General features: G+C 39.1%; 1 protein-coding gene across 2 annotated transcripts in view; it reads right to left on the reverse strand.

Moving 5' to 3' along the window:
* The window catches only part of dennd2b (DENN domain containing 2B), a 62,544-nt gene extending 47,024 nt beyond the window's left edge, over positions 1-15,520 (reverse strand). Inside the window, exon 1 of one of the 2 annotated variants that reach the window (XM_034680247.1) lies at positions 15,402-15,520. The gene's annotated coding sequence lies outside the window, so the exon portion shown is untranslated. Of the gene's footprint in view, positions 1-6,988; positions 7,312-15,401 lie in introns of those variants that run through there. The other variant, XM_034680246.1, reaches the window with a different exon arrangement.
* Positions 15,521-16,778: the final 1,258 nt, after the last annotated feature.

The following is a 16,778-nucleotide window of genomic DNA, read 5'->3' on the forward strand; positions in this document are numbered from 1 at the left end:
ATCCACCGATCAAACAATGCAACATTTCTTCATACATTACCACACATCAAAATTGGTTTCTGTAAATCTCATAACCTCTGCTAATTTCTGGACGAGGCTGCAGTGTGAGTCACTCTGTAAAAACACACTTTTTGGATAACCCCAGGACAAAAAATTAGCTAAATAACTTCTCTATAATTGGATGATTACATAAAACAAATCATTCTGAGGAGCTAAAATAAGAAGGAAACTGAGACCAAAATAAGCAGAGTCTGAGAAATACAATCTTTCATATTAATCTAAATCAAACCAAAAGAAAACATCACTTCACGCTCACATCAAACTCAGACGACTCACAGCTGTGTGAAACATCGTTTTAGATGAATACCTGCAGAAACAATACTGTGGAGGTAAAAGTCAAACTCTGATTCTCTAATTCGAAACATGAAGCTTTTGTCATTTCAATTTGATTCACCTTTAATCAAAGATATTGAAAAAACTGAGCAAATAAATGCGCCCGCTTTCGTTTCTAATGATGTCAGCTCTACACGCTTTAGTTACATAAAGTTGAGAGCAGTCTTTATTTGTATAAACTTATCCTCTTCTATTTCAGGGAAAGTATCATTAAAGAAATGGGTCACAGGCCCAAGATTGCCGTAGCTGTGTAAACACTAAGGCGTTAGCCAACTGACTTCCTGAGGTCTGATAGCATCTCTCTTCACGAAATAACCCGACTGTAAACAAACACTGCTGAAAACAAACGCCACTGAAGTACCTTTAATGAGCATTCAGACAGATTCAAGTCGAGCTGCTCTTGAGATTATTTATCACTTGCTTCACGCCAATGAATGAAAGTATTGATGACGCACTTGAAGTTGAAGGGTGAGTTAAGTGTTGGATGAAGCAGGGTGAGAAAAACAGATGTCACAAAGCCTACCTCCTCCATATAAACAGATGGAACATGAATCAAACTTTAACATCAAAATACGTGTGGAACACAGTTTCTCAAACATGTTTTTGTCTCATCATAATGAGTTCCTATCATGCTGATTTATTTCCATGTGTACATTCCTCAAAAATGTGAAGACTTTTTCTCAATGTTCTGCTATAAAAGGGGGTATAACACCCAGAATGACTGCTCTGTGGCTTCACGATTGACTACAGCTTCTGCAGTGTTGTAAGCTCCAGATTAGCAGAGTAGAGGAAGAACATAAGTAACACTGACACTGACACAACAAGACAACACACATAAGGCATTGAGCCCTCTATAACCTGGCACAAGAACCTGTAATGCTGGGGTCTCTATCTTTATCCCATCTATCATTCTTCGCCATATTGTCAGCAAGTAAGTAGGCGGGGCCGAATTACATCACCAAAGCTATTTGTAACCACCTGTCATTGCAGTTTTACGGCATCACTTTTGCACAACTGGATGAAGTAGAGACATAATAAATCTTTGTATACAGTAAGCATATTTGCTCTGTTTTAAACATCATTACTCCCAGAACATTACATTTACACCACATGCCATCTGCTTAACTGTCTCTTGATCTGTTTTTTTCTGTTGTTACATACAGCCTTGTCGAATAAGACACAGACAGAAAGCCGTGGAGAGGTAAAAGTTATCTTTCTCCATTTCATACATGAAAGCTTGTACTGCCATTTTTTTCAAACCAATAACAGAGAGGTTGTCTTTTTGGACCAGATTTAAAAAATGAAATCCCAAAGAGATACTCGACACCCTCATCTTCGTGGCCTAGTTTGGCCTTTTCAGAGTTTTTCCTGGTTTTGTCACTCACAGAGTAATTGATTACAAGAAACGCATATCAATGACACATATTTTCCTCCTGCAACAAGAGCAGATTCATGAAATGGGGCTTCAACAGTGTCTCCATTAGACTATTTGGGCTTGCATAAAGAGCCCTTTGTGTTCCCTGCGTCCTTGAGAGGGAGATGTGGTTAAAAAGTAAGTCTTTTATCAGCTGTCTGCCTGTGTGTGCAGGCGTGTGTGTGTTAAAGAGAGGAGGCCTATTGGGTAAATATCTTTCAAAATCCACACGTCCTTGGCCCTGTCACTTTTGACAGACGATCTGATTCACAGTTCACTCTGCTACATGGAGGAATGTACTAATATTTGCCTTATCCATCAGTCTGCGGCTGCATTCAAAATATTCAGAATGTTTTCAGAAGGTGAAAGAAAGCACAGGAATCAGGCAGAAACACCTGCATCTCACGCCAAGGGTTTCTTTTTCATTCAATAAAGACCTCAAATATGCTCCTTTCATGCACCTGGCACTTGATGTAAAAGCTAGGAGAGCCGGCACAATTTAATTTAGGAATTTAATGATGTTACAATGGACAAACTAAGATCTTTGTGAAGCAGCCTCCAAAACAGAAGCTAAAACACTCTTCTTCTGCTGAATGCTCGTCTGTGTTTTTTTGGCCAACCTGTTCCTCGTTTTCTGCTGATCAGCAGCCTGACTTCAAGGTCTTTTCTTTAAGACTGCAGAGCATCACATGCAGCCAAGAAGCCATGGTGGAAAGGAAGAGTGAAAAGTCTGCAAATTCTCAACTCTTTTTGCACGTCATAACGCACTGGCAGGCATGAGCCCACACACTGATCCACGCCATTGTTTGAATACCTGGAGAGAGAACAGTTTTGTCCGTTACAGACAAAAAGAGGCTTGAGATGAGGCAGAACATGTTACACTGAACTTTGCAAGAGTTCAGCTGAAGGTAGAGAGTGAACTCAGGTCTACACCAGCCACATAAAAAAGACATGTGCACTGTGCATACATAAAAGCTTGTGCTGCAGGTAACAAAGAATTCATTTGTCTTCCAGAAACTGCTGCATTATGCTAAATCTTTAATTCACCTACTGTCTCTGGAAAGCAGTTAAAGACTGACAGCCTTAATGTGTCTCCATATAAAAGAAAACCACCAAGGTTGATGCTACTGGCAGTTGCACACAGCCATACCTATATAATTACCCAGCCCTTCACCACATGCTGCCACTGTATAGCTCTGCAGACCAGGTGGAACCAATTCTCACAATCTTTTTTTATCTCCTTTTTTTAGCCGTTTCAGCTCTTTTTTCAGACTGATCATGGCATGTTTTCTCTTTGAGGAAACAGAGGAAAAAAATAACGTCTGTGTAACCTAGATATGAGCATGCACAGCTGCAGAGGCAGGCATGTGGAAAACGGGCTTAACCATCTGAGCTGCAGCAGGGGGGGCAGAGTGTATGTCACAGAGATGACCTCTGACACACACAGTTTGACTTCCCCAAGGACATGAATACGATCAGATGGATGCTTGTTTGGCTCAGTCTTAGAGTCAGAGATGAGTCTAGCAAACAAGAACATTCTCAACCTATACATCACCTATGTTGATGCTCGTTCTGTGTAGGGGAGTATCTCTCAATGTTGATCCACTTTAAGCAGTTAAACATGTTCAGCCAAGAGTGGACTTTCTGCTTTGAAAGAATAAGTTTAATTAAAATGATGCACTTTGAAAGCACTCTTTAAACAATCTTTATCAAACAGTTTGATAATTCAGACTTTCTTGAGCAAAAAGTGGAAAAACAGAGACAAAAAAATGACTGAAAAGTGACTTCAGATTGTTCTCTGGTTCCAGTAGCTTTGCAGCTCTTGACATGAGGAATATTGGAGAGAATTGAGATAACTGAAGGTGATTTCATAAGAGCAGTCATCATGTGTACTATAATAAAGTTAAAGAAGTAGTTTCAGTTATTTGGCCTAAATGATGTGTAATTTGTTGGCAAGTCAAGGTGTGCAGATTTATGGCACTAAGAGAGTTACGCTCCAAGAAAAACACACCAGCAATTTATCATAGATGATCATCTTCTGCTTTATGACGAGGATATGCAAATCACACATTTTAAGGAAAACACACTATTTATTCTGAATTCTGAATATGAACAGGTTCAGACAAGTGTTTAAGAGCTGAAAGGTTCACAAACACTGCCGACAGTGTTTGTGTTCAGACTTCAAAGCTGACAGCAAAGTGCCTCAGTGTTTTGAATTAACATTCTGAATACAAAAAGGCAGAACATTTCCCAGCATGTCAATGCTGACATGGTGATGTCATGGTATGGTAGCATATGCTTCCCATTAAAACATCAAACGTCACCAAATTTAATTTGCATAATGAGAAACTGCTTTCAATATTAAACACACAAATAAAAATGTGGATGTTGTTTTGTTTTATTTCTGTACAGTAAATCTATCTCAGTGCATGATCTATAGCAACAAGTTACAGAGCAAAGTCAGAGGCTGTAGGGCTAGGATTATAAATCTGTGTCTCCACACAAGAGTTTGATTTAGCACTGGCAGACAACAGGACAGCCCCTGACATTCAAAATATAGCTTTAAATGGGTCCCAACTGTGCTACAATAAAACGCTACAACAAAGAATTTCTAGCTTACTGACATAAAGGAACAGAAGCGTCATGGGGTAACTAAAATAGGACGTGAGTTTTCTTTTCTGAAGAAGCACTTTTTTTCAAGGGTTGGTATCTTCAGCTGACGATGGGTTAAAGGCAGCCAAGGGAGGCAGTCTTGTGACCTGAACAACACTGGGGAAGATATCTGATTGAGAAATCTGCTATGAAGAAATTAAAGATAAAAATACTCCCTCCACTCTGAACAGCTACAGCAAAGCCCTTCAGCAAAACCATGAACTGAAATGTTTCGTCAGAGCTGTTGTTCAGCAGTGTTAGACAGCAAAGATCCTCCAAAAACAAGCTCCAGGCCTAAAATGTGACTTCTGCACCAAACATTAGACTTTTCTTGAATCTTGAACTTCCTATAACAGCACCTCAAACTTTATAGATCATTCCATGAAAACATGTGAAGCACAAGTTCAACTTAAAAAAGACCAAACAAGAAAAGACAGCACCTCTAATTTATGATGCTCTCTTCTATCAACAATCGAAGATTATGATGTTGAATCTCATGAGGGAATAACATCTTTAAAAACCACAATAAGGGAAGCTGTAACCTCATCATTTGAATCAATTGTCCATGACGTTTAAGCTGGATGAAATATTTGCAAACTCCTGACTCAAAGTTTAATGATTCATTAAGATATCTGACTTGATTCAGATATCAATTCTCAATGTTAATTATTATCTAAAGCACTTTGACATGCACATTTTGAATGTAATTGAAACACACCCAGCTGTCATGTCTCAACTGATAAGGTAAAAGCCCACACACCTTGTTGCTGTGGACTATTTCCTCAAGAACTCTTTCATTTTAACAAAGATGTGGATTGTTCTCAGTTTAGTGACTCATTGTGTAAACAAGTATTGTTAAGTTTTAAAGATTCCCATTAAACCCTGTCCTTGTCTCTGGATGAATGGTATACGTCATGATATACGTAGAAGGAAAGAAGTCTTTAAAAGTGGTGTTGAGTGAGCGATGGTCCCTTTAAAAGCGTCTGATTATAGGCCAGGCTCACTGCTGTTAAACAGAATAGAGACCAGGGAAGAATTTCCTCAATAGCTTTGTGTTGACAGTCCTGTCCAGTGAGAGAGGGGAAGGTCATTGTTTGATTACACAATAGAAAGAGTTTCAGGGGAAAAGGAGAGCAAAAGAAAACCAGTCACATCTCTGCGGTTTGAACTACAGAGCGTATGATAAGATCATAAGGATACCGCTTGTAATCTGTTGAGAAAACTTTTTACAAACATTCATGATGGACCCAAATCTTATCATATTTAGTCTACAGAGCACTCAGTGACAGCATTTACTAAATAAACAGTGTGGTTCTAAAAATAATTGGATTATCCAGATCTAGATCAGGACCAAATTCACACAATCATGTGCTACATGAACCAGACAGTGTCATCAAGTGAGTACAAGATGAAAATAGCATGTTCAAAAATAACAATCTTTCTGTTTCAAATATGATCAGGAAGAAACTGTGTGAAATGTCTGAAATTTAAACCTAATGTCAAAAAGTTTTAAACTAAAAACACTTATGTTAGGTTAGAAATACAGACTCCACCCCTAATTTATAAACTAACTAACAAGCAAAGCTACAAAATCTGACAGAATATTCTAAAACTACAATCCTGAGGTGAATGCAAAAGAGGTACCTCATTTGCAAAATAATTGCCATTTAATATTACAACATTAAACCTGTACTTTTTGCACATCTGTGAACAGTATAGGTCACATACAGTAGATGGTTGTCCTACATATAGTTGTGCTCATAAGTTTGGCAGAATTTGTGAATTTTTTGGGCCATTTTTCAGGGAATATGAAAGATAAGAGAAAAACTCATTGTTTTCACTCATGGTTGGTGGTTGGGTGAAGCAAATGTTTTATTAAGCAACTGTGTTTACTCTTTTTATATCATAAAGACAACAGAAACTACCCAAGGAACCATAAATTCTGCCAGGGTATGGAAACTTATGAGCACAACTGTATCTGGACCATATCTGTAGAAATAGCCTGTATACTATTTACAGTGCAAAGGAAAACACAATGAAAGCTGCTTGCAATGTCTACAATCTGTGAGTACTGTCATAGAAAGCTGCATGGAATAAAAAGAGCAAACATTCAAAGCTCAAACATTGTGAGTTTTATATAAAAAGACCACCCCCTTAGGAAAAGTATCTGATCCTGAGTCCTGTTTCTTTTTATCTGCTGCTGCTGCTGTGATTTGTTGGACGTCTGCGCGATAACTTGGTCTAATTACAACCCACACAGTCACTGCTTGTATCCGCTGGGACATTTTTCTTCATTCAAAGGGTCAGAAGAAGAGAAAATAGTCCGGTGTTTTAGCCGGAGCTTCATCGTTTAACATGCCGATGACCAAATATGGTCACGTGGAGATAAGGACTACATTTAAACGCGTAATGCAACTTTTTTAACACAGCTTTTTTCAGTTTTCATGTTTCCCTTTCATTACTAGCTGTAAGTTTGACCTTCCTTTTTGTAGCCAGTCAATAATGGTATTAAAATCAGACGGCTTTTACCTCCGAGTTTCTCCCCACGTCCATGTCTGCTGCTGACATTCCCAGGTTATAATCCCTTTTTGCGGCGCGTAAATCCAGTTCGTCTCCGCGTTGGAAAACTTTGGCTGGTTACCTGCCCTGCACAGTAAACTCCGTCTAATGTCTTTCCAACAAAAACCGACAAAAAAAAAAGGAAAAAAAAAAGTCCTCCTGCCTCCCCTCTCTCAGCCTGCTGCAGACAGAGTGGAGGGCAGGACTTGTTGCCATGGAACCGGGTTGTTTGCCCCCCACTTTCCTCAGGATTTGCCCCTCTTGCCCTCCTCCTCCTCTTCCTCCTCCTCCTCCTCCTCCTCAGCCAGGCATTCATGCTCTCTGTCCCTTGTTTATTGTCAGCGTGAGGATGAGGAGTTTGGATGAATATTCACGAGATGAAGGCTGCTGATGAGATGAGAGTATGTTGCCAGCATTGCACACACGCATTGTCACGCAGCTGAAAACCTCCACTCAATGAGAATACATTTGAGCCCCGCACAAAGATGTCTTTCACATGTGTTTCCCAGCTTCCTATACAGCAGTGCATGTGGAATCTGCGTTATCCACATGCACTCATACATTTCAGAGACACTAGTTTCAATTCAAGGCCAGTGGTGGAAGAAACATTTGGTGTTTATTTCATATTGTAAAAATAACTACTTTAAGTTAGTAGAATTCAGTTCTGCAACATAATTAAATGTTCATCTGAGGACTTTTTTTTAGCTAATAATACAATTTGAAGTTATCACTGATGCAACTATATGAGAAACAAAAGCAAACAATGACAACACTAATACATTTCATATAATCTATTGTAACGCCTTTAACCTGGCCTACCAATTAGGTGTAAAACTAAATTACATAAAACAGGATTAAACTGTTGCAGTAAGTTGAAATGTAACTTATTATTGGCCCTAGTGTTATAAGCATGTCATAAAAACATGAGTCCAATGCAGAAGTGCTAAAAACTGCAGCTCATCGAGGATCCGCTTGAGGCTGGCTCCGGAAGTACCGGAAACCACATACACACTAATTCAAAAAAGCTGATCTTTACAGCAGAAATAAACATGTTTACAGCCTGGTACAAAAGACAAGTGTAGTCTGGATCGTTCATTTCTCAATCGGCACACACTGTGAGGGGGTGAATTTTTTTCTAACGCGGCAATTTCAAAGATATTGAGATTACGAGTCTTCTAATGAGAGGCACAGCTGACTTGATTGACAGGCGGGAACACTGTAGCTGTTGGCTAGGAGACTCAAAGCCCGCCTCTTTACGTCACAATCGCTCGACAGCAGCAATATGGTCGACGATTGGCCTTAAAACAGCTCTTCAGAAACAGATGGGTGACGTCACGGATACTACGTCTATATTTTATACAGTCTATGGTACAGAGGCTAAAGTCTTTGTGGCAGCAGTCACAGGTTCGACTCCCAGTTTTGACCACTTGCTGCATGTTTTCCCCCACTCTCTGCTCCACACATCTCCAGCTTTCCTATCCAATAAAAGGCCAAAAAAAAATACCCTCACCAAAATATAAAAAAAACTGACAACTTTCTAGAAACTGAAGTTGTTATAAATATAAGTGAGTGATGGCAAGATCGTAAAGTGGTGTGTGTGTGTGTTTATGTGCCCACCAGGGGCCGCCAACCACAATCGATCTGTGCGTGCTGGTGTAAGTTTATGCTTCCCTCTAAAATTTGGTTATAACTATAAGTTTGATAACTGTATAAAAACAGAACATGGAAGTTAGTATTCTAACTTTACCTTATAATGATGCTTCCCTATTTGATAAATGCGCTTGGTTGCATACTGCTGCTAGTCATGCATTTAAAATCGTATGCAAATACATAATTATCCCACCTGGCTTGAATGAGAATGTCAGACACTGAGGTGTAACCACCCTAAGTTATCATGCCTTGTCTTGTCTTGTCATTCTGTTCTATGTGAAAAATGAAAAAAAAAAAAAAAAAAAGCTTTGAGTATTCAAAATAAAAGTTAGCATTATGCAACAAAATTATCTGTATTTGTGCAAATGTTGAACCTAGCTGAGAGGTTAGTTAAATCTTCAAGATTGTGTAAAAAAAAAGTTTGTTAAAAAATAGAAATGGAAATGTTTTGTCAGGTCGAGTTTTCACTATAGAGCTAAGTGGGCATGTAGAGCTTCACAAAGTTATTTATCAAATAAAATTTTAAACAAAAACTTAAAGAGTAGTGAAAAAGCTCCAGAAAGTCTTGTTGCTGTTGACCTCTTGTGGTTTAAAGTTTCACTTTAGTGCAGTGATGAAGCTATATATTCAGGTACACTGTGACATCACTTGTGGGCGTGGCTACAGGTGCAACAATCGGTGTCAATCAAGCATTATTGATGTTGGTTGTTGTAAGAGGTAAGAGATCTTTTCCAACTTGTCTGAAGTTATCCTCAAAGCAGTGACAAATTCAATATATATAATTACATTCCAAAGTTTTATACCTCTCAATAAGTCATACATGGCCGAACCACATGTCCAAACTTAGGCTGACCGCAAAAATGAAAATATTCACCCAAAATATAAAAAATCCCCCCAAAAGCTTGAGTTAACTCCAAGCAATTGAAAACACTTAGCTCTCGCCATGCAGTGGTTCAGTGCGATTCACAGAATAATACAGAGCGTCTTTGTAATGTGAGCTCGTAAAACATTTCAGACTGAGCATGTTCTTTGGTCACATTTCTACAAATACCAGACAACAACAGGATGAGAAAGCCACATGAATTCCAAACTCGTGCGGTATGTTTCTCAGTGGTGGAGTGGGCAGCAGCCGTATAAATGTACTCATCTGTTCATCTGTTTAAAATACCAGCAAAGTAAACAGTTTGTTTTATGAAGCACCTCTCTTGATCACACAGCAGAGGAAAGATGAAGAGACAAAGGATGAGAGTGAAGTACATTAACGCTTTTTTACGGATCCTCTAAAACAGCACAAATCAAATCAAACGTATCTGCACTCAAGGCATGAACATGACGGATCATCTTAACTAAGCGGATCATCTTATGTAAGAAGACTGTTACTGCTAGGATACAAGATTTAATTAGAAACTCTCCACTGCTTTTGAATCTGATTTATCATGATGTCGAAACAAGTCAATTTATACACGGAGCATTTCGAAGAATAGAATCACTGCGTCATGATTGTGCCCCACACCACCACCCAGACATTTCTTTAACATCTATCATTGTTGACAAACCGAGACCTGGACAGAGGGTGGGGTTGTATTTTGCAACATTTCATAAATATAAAACAGCAGCACAACATTAATCAGGAGAGGTAACACCACAAGGATTTACAAAAGAATATATGTATCTCTGTGTTTCAGAAGAGCATGTGTTTGTCAGTCGACCCTTCTTGCAGTAAAAGATCAAAAAGGTGCCTGAGGTTTAGGGCTATGTGATAAAGCTTAATAACTAGATTGTTTAAATAAAAAGGGAAATAAGAAAAGGAGCAGATGTGTGAAAATGTGCTCCAGGGATTGCTGCGATAACTCATTCACAAGAAAAGGAAGAATACAAGATGATAGTCACCTTTTCCTTTCACATACAAAATGAAATGAGTTCATCCCATAGACTGTATAAAATATGGACGTAGTATCCGTGACATCACCCATCTGTTCCTGAGCGCTGTTTTGAAGCAAATCGACGGCGGCAGCCATATTGGAATGCGGAACTGAACCAGGCAGAGTGTGACGTAAAGGGGCGGAGTTTAAACCTCTCAGCCAACAGCTATGTGTTCCCGTCCGGGAGTCAAGTCAGTCATGTCCTTATTTGGGCAAAAACTCGTAAAATCAATATCTTCTGAACCGTTGCGTTAGAAAAAAATCCCCCTTTGTACAGTGTGTGCCGATAGAGAAATTAGCTACATAGAGCCAAAACATTTTTTGAACCAGGCTGTAAACATTTTTATTTCTGCTGTAAAGATCCTCTTTGTCTATGTGGTTTCCGGTCTTTCTTCAGCCAGCCTCAAGAGGATTCTCGATGAATTGCAGTTTATGACACTTCCGCATGGGCTTCATAGTTTGAGACCAGAGGTTTCCACTTGGTTCATCCTTAAGTCTAAGTGAGCATTGTATCAAGTCATTATGTTTTTCTAAGATCACAGTGACTTCAACCGTTGACCTCTGCCAATCAGATTCTATCCAGCAATCTTTGAGTCTCAGTGGACTGAAAGATTCAAAATTGTATCTTTCACAACTTCCTGATTGTGTTCTCAAGATGTAATGGTAGAAAAAGAGCACACACAGAGAAGAGGCAACAATAAAAACTTTGACTGATGGTGGAATTCAAGTAATGATCAAATTAAATCCCAAATAAAACCAAGCTTGATTTGGCCAGAAAGCTATCACCATTGTACAAACAACAAATAAAATACAAACTGTTAAAGACAGAATTTGGTCTAGCATGTCTTCATGATGGCAATTAAATGTTGAAAGGAAAGAGTTCGGTCTTTAGACTGTTTTTACAAGATATCACAGGGAGGAGGAAGAGGAAGAGTGACAAACTATTTCATATGAAAAGGACCAACACCATAAAAGCTGGATGATGTTTTGGTTATAAATTTGAGATTGTTCCGTGAGCTGCTGCCAAAGTTAAGATTTAACAACGAATTTTAGCAACAAAATATTTTTATGAACTTTCTTACCACTTCTCGTCAAAATATATCGACCAAACTATCACAAACGCTTAATATTGATCCTTAAGTTTAACATTTTCACCACATATGTTGAAGCACTACCCATCTATAAAAGCAGCACTGCACACAGCCTCTTGTGGTGTCTTATCATCCCACAGACATGGGAACAGAGGAAGTCACAAAAAGCCAGACATCCGTCATCACAGTGTGTAACATGGAGTCAGCAGGAGGCCTATAGAGCCGCGCCACTGTGCAGCTTTTCTCAGAGAGCCACTGCAAGGCCTCGTAAAGAGAGTGTCCTTCCTGAAACCTCTGCAGGTCCACACTGACTGAGCAACAAAAGAGCCCCTGGTTTCAGGGATGTTTTGTTCCAGAACGTAACCTAAGCTTATGCTCTCTCTCAAGTTTTTTATTGATCGCAGTGCCGTCTGGATTTCTCATTAAAAGCCACATCCTCTTCTTGTGCAACATGGAAGCACCAAAGAGAGCTGAAATCAAAACATGGCATGTGGCTGCTCCACGTGTACAATCACTTTTTATTTGATGAAATCCGAACATCCATTACACCAAGCTAAAAAACTTTCTTTAAACTCCCGTTAGCTTTAGATTTAACACCTTTTCTCTCATCTACACCTGCTGAAGCCAGACTGTGTAAGTGATTATTTTATCAAATAATCCCTTAACTTTGCAAGTGTTTGTTAAGGATCCTCAATGAAACTCAAATCCCAAAACAGTCACGGGGATTATTCTGCAGCTCTGTGGGGATTTTTCCACCTACGCGCCAAAAATTCACCTCAGATTCCTCCTTTCTAGCTCCTGGATGTTCCCAGGAGTTTTAGTGGAGTATGGATGTATTTAACCCTTTAAAGTGTAACTAACTTTCCCATTTACCTGCCACAATAAAAATATATTATCTGCAATGAACACCATATCAGGTTTCGGGACCAGACCTGAGGCTACTCCAGGATTAAGTTGACAAGTCTAGCTCGGCCTGAGTTACATCCTGACAGCTTTGACAGACATAAAGACAAGTAAGGACATCCTCCCCCTCTCAAAATATGCAGAAAAATAAGAAGTGTTTTCAGCAGAGGGACAGAAATGTTGTACTGCAAATAGTGCTTTTTTAGTAATATCCTGTATGTATGCAAAGCAATCTTGAATTTTCGAATATGGTTATTTACTGGAGAGAAAAACCAGGAGGGAAAGCTTTTAGCTTATTTAGATGTTGATGAGTTTGCAGCCTGAGGCACATTTCAAACCTCTCTCTGACTGTGTGCTTGAATTTCTTCCTCTCTGACACTAGTTTACAGCCTGTGACCCATGGAGACCATAAAAACTCGAAATTCTTGACTGAGAATATTTTCTGGTTTCTTCATTCCTCCAAAGCATCTCCCAGTCGTGGAAAAACAAAACTTTTGAGGAAATCGGGAGACACGTATCACCATTTCTCACAACTTTATGACATCTAACAGAGAAAACTATCTTGATTAATCAAGATAAAAAGTTTTAGGTTAATTGACAGAAAAGTATCAGCTTTAGTGTCTAGTTAGCTAAAGTCAAATCATTAAAGCTCCAGTGAGAAGTTTTTATTGATTATGAAAAAAACTAAAATTGATACTGATCCTCTACATGACCATCATAAAGACCATCAGCATGAAGATCGACTCTTTGTATTAAGTTAATTTTCATGTCTAAAACAGCTGCCCCGGGGTAGGTGACAGACAAAGTGATTAACTGTTTGCTGCCATAACAGTCTTTATTTATTTCTTCCCAGGCTAAGATTCTCAATGAGTGATACATCTGACTGTCCTAATAAAGCAGGATGATATTTCTTGCTTGAAAACAGCTACTTTCATATGTAAAGGACAAAATCAGCAGAGAGAAAAGATACTGCTTTGTCCAGAGGGGGGCGCCAAATCTGGTTTGTACTTCTGCATTGAATGTAAGCCGTAGTAGAATATACAGTACCATAGGTCCGAGGAGCCCTGTTCCTACAAAGACGCCTACACACATGGCCTGACATGCACCTCCTCAAAAATGTGACTATTCATTGAATTGATGCATACAGCAAGCCCTTTGATTGGTCCACTGGCTAGCATTGTACTTGAACACTTCATTCCATCGCCTCTGAAGTCTCCTCTCTTTTCTACTCTGCAATAATTGCAGTATGATCAACTGCTGCTCAACCAATTATCAGTTCCAACCCTGACATTATACGCTCGAGTGTCACCATAGTTTCCTATGCACAAACAAACAAACACACAAACAAACAAGTAACAGTGAGTAATATTGGGACTGGAAACTGGCAATATGACTTGCAAGGAAATCACACAGCAAGCTAGCATTCAGGTGCAGAAATGCAGAGTGACGCTGACACTCTAACACAAGTATGTAGTGCTCACAACAGCAGCCACAATGGAATAGCTACAGCTTAGAGTCATCTCCTTAACAAAATACCCCAGTAATGTGTCCTGTGTGTTATATGTGTCCGGTGTCTGGTGTGTATATATGTGTCCGGTGTGTATATATGTGTATTGATGTGCACCATTGTTGTGAGGCTGGGTGGGTGTTCATTGTGTATGTTTTATATACATATTCTTGTACAGACAGTGACGACAAATTTCCCTATTAAGGACAAATAAAGATCTATCTATCTCAATGAAGAAGTAAAACCAGGCTTTAGTAAAGCCTGGTTTGTACTGGTTAAAAGTAGGAGCTTTAACCCCTAAATGTAATTTATCTTTAATCAAAATGTTTATCTTTAATACATCGAAGGATTGTATATTCCTTAACAGGCTGGTGTTAAGGAATAGATGAAAAATATGAAATGTTTTTTTCTCAATCCATTAAAAGTTGAGTGCTGATCTCAGAAGATGAATGATGCTGATAAAAGCGAGCAGCACAGTTGATGTTTCAATTTAAGTGAGCTACTGAGTATCTAAGTGTGCATAAAATCACTTACAAAAACACTCAGTAGAGACAGATAAAGTAGAAACAATAATCCGTTCTCAAACAGCAGGAAACGTGTGTTAAATTGTGTTGTCTAAACTCTAGACGTTTCATAAGTACCATGTTACAGCTTCTTAAACAAGCTTTGAATAAGAGCAGCCAGCATGTCGTGCCAACAGCAACGAGAAAAGTTAAGCACAAGGACATTCCTTTATCTCAGGCATTTCTCCCCACACAGCAGCTATAACGTCACTGACTGAGAAACCTTGAAGGCAAATGTAGTGTAATGAGGTGATGTGTCACACTGAAGCTAGTACAGTGTGTGTGCATGTGTGTAGGGTGGGTTTGGCAGATGTGTCATAGAGACATAAAGAATAATTGAAGTGAAACTTGTGAGGACATGAAAGTAGAAGGTAAACACAGGTGAGAGCATCAGCAATGTCAAGAGTGCATAGATACTGAGTATATGGATGGGTGCAAATTTAAAGGCTGAGGCGCCCCCTGTAGGCCAACTCGTAGAAATGCAGCACTAAATAAAAGAAGGAGCACTTTTTCTTTTCAACATCAAACAGAGGATTAAGACGGTTTGCAAACATCGAACAACATCAGCGTGTATGAAGTTAATAAACCTCAGACATGCTGTTCACATCAAAGTCACAACAAACAAACAAATACGAAGATTTTTTTGCTTTTCCATATAAGCACAGCTCTCTAAAGATGCTACAAGTTTCTCAAAAAGGTCATAGTTCTTCATTTTTCACACGTAATGAGTTGAAACAAACAGCCTACCTGTGTTTCTGTGCTGTTGCAGACTTTAGTTCAGTGATCCATTCTGTAGCTGACTGAGTCTGTGTCGCTGTCTGTCTCTGCAGACTGAAACTGCCTGTTTTTTTTTTTTCTGCGGAAAAACTGTCTCCTCCGTGTAACTGCATGCAATGAGAGGAGGGAAAAAAGGAAAAGTTTGCAGGAAATGATGACGCAGCTGTATGGAAATTATTTAACTTGATATCAAAAATCAGATAGCCTAGTGATGGTTTCAAGCATTTAGACAGCAAAGTAATGCGGTGAAAGTGGGTCTTAACGAAAAGTTAACTGGCTTTCATCCAAATGTTTGTGAGTTGATAAAAGTCATGAAGAATGTGTCAGAAGTGGCTTCGGCTGCACTGTTAACATGTCTGCAAAGTTGTTCTTTTAAATGACATTGCATGACATCAAGTCAGCCTTAGACATGCACATGAAAAGAAAGCATTACAAGTCAGTACATCATTCATAAAGCAATGGGTTCATCTAGGACCAGATTTCCAACACAACAGGACTAAGCCATTGTTTGCACTGTGGTCCCAGCTCGGTTAGACACCCCTGAAAGCCAGATGTGAAGGCCCTGACTTGCGAGCAGTCACCAGACTCAAGAGCATACTTCAGGGGTTCCCAAACTTTTCAGCCTGCAACCCCCAAAATATAGGTGCCAAAGACTTGCGACCCCCACTGTCCCTCAAAGTGATTTGATGTGGCTTCATTTAGCTGGTCTGCTGAAAATGACCCTACCTATATGAGCATGTGGCTGTGTTTCCTGTGCCTTTATGAAGTAAGCTACTGATGCTTTTGATAATTAACTGTATAATAATTAACACTAACCCTAAACTTAGGAGTCATCTGGCAAAAAGAAAGCCAAAAAACTGATTACATCTTCTATTTCCAAGGTTTTATTTCAAGGTTAGCTACTATTTTTGTCGACATTTTTTACTGTAGTAGGTAAAATGTGCTAATTTTAGATAACTTGAAAATAAAACATTCTGGAAGACATCTCATGACCCCTCCATTTGTGTTTCGTGACCCCCCCAGGGGGTCCTGAACCCCACTTTGGGAACCCCTGGCATAATTAATATTTTAGCTGGTGCATATTCTAAAACAATCTTTTTAAGTGATTGAAAACGTGAACAAACCTGGCATAGGGCAGTATTATATCAATCAAGTTCTTAAACTCTGTGCAGACCGTGGAAATGGAGTGTGTGTCAATAGATCATCTATATTTATGACCCCTGTTCAACCAGCTTTACAAAGTGTTCACATTTTGTTCTTCTCATTCAGGGATAGTGTTCCTAGTTGAGCCTACAGCTGATGCAAACACAAGAATCACAAATATTACCCAAGTTTATTTCAAAGTTA

Source organism: Notolabrus celidotus, chromosome 3, assembly GCF_009762535.1.
Source record: "Notolabrus celidotus isolate fNotCel1 chromosome 3, fNotCel1.pri, whole genome shotgun sequence".
NCBI classification, from domain to species: domain Eukaryota; kingdom Metazoa; phylum Chordata; class Actinopteri; order Labriformes; family Labridae; genus Notolabrus; species Notolabrus celidotus.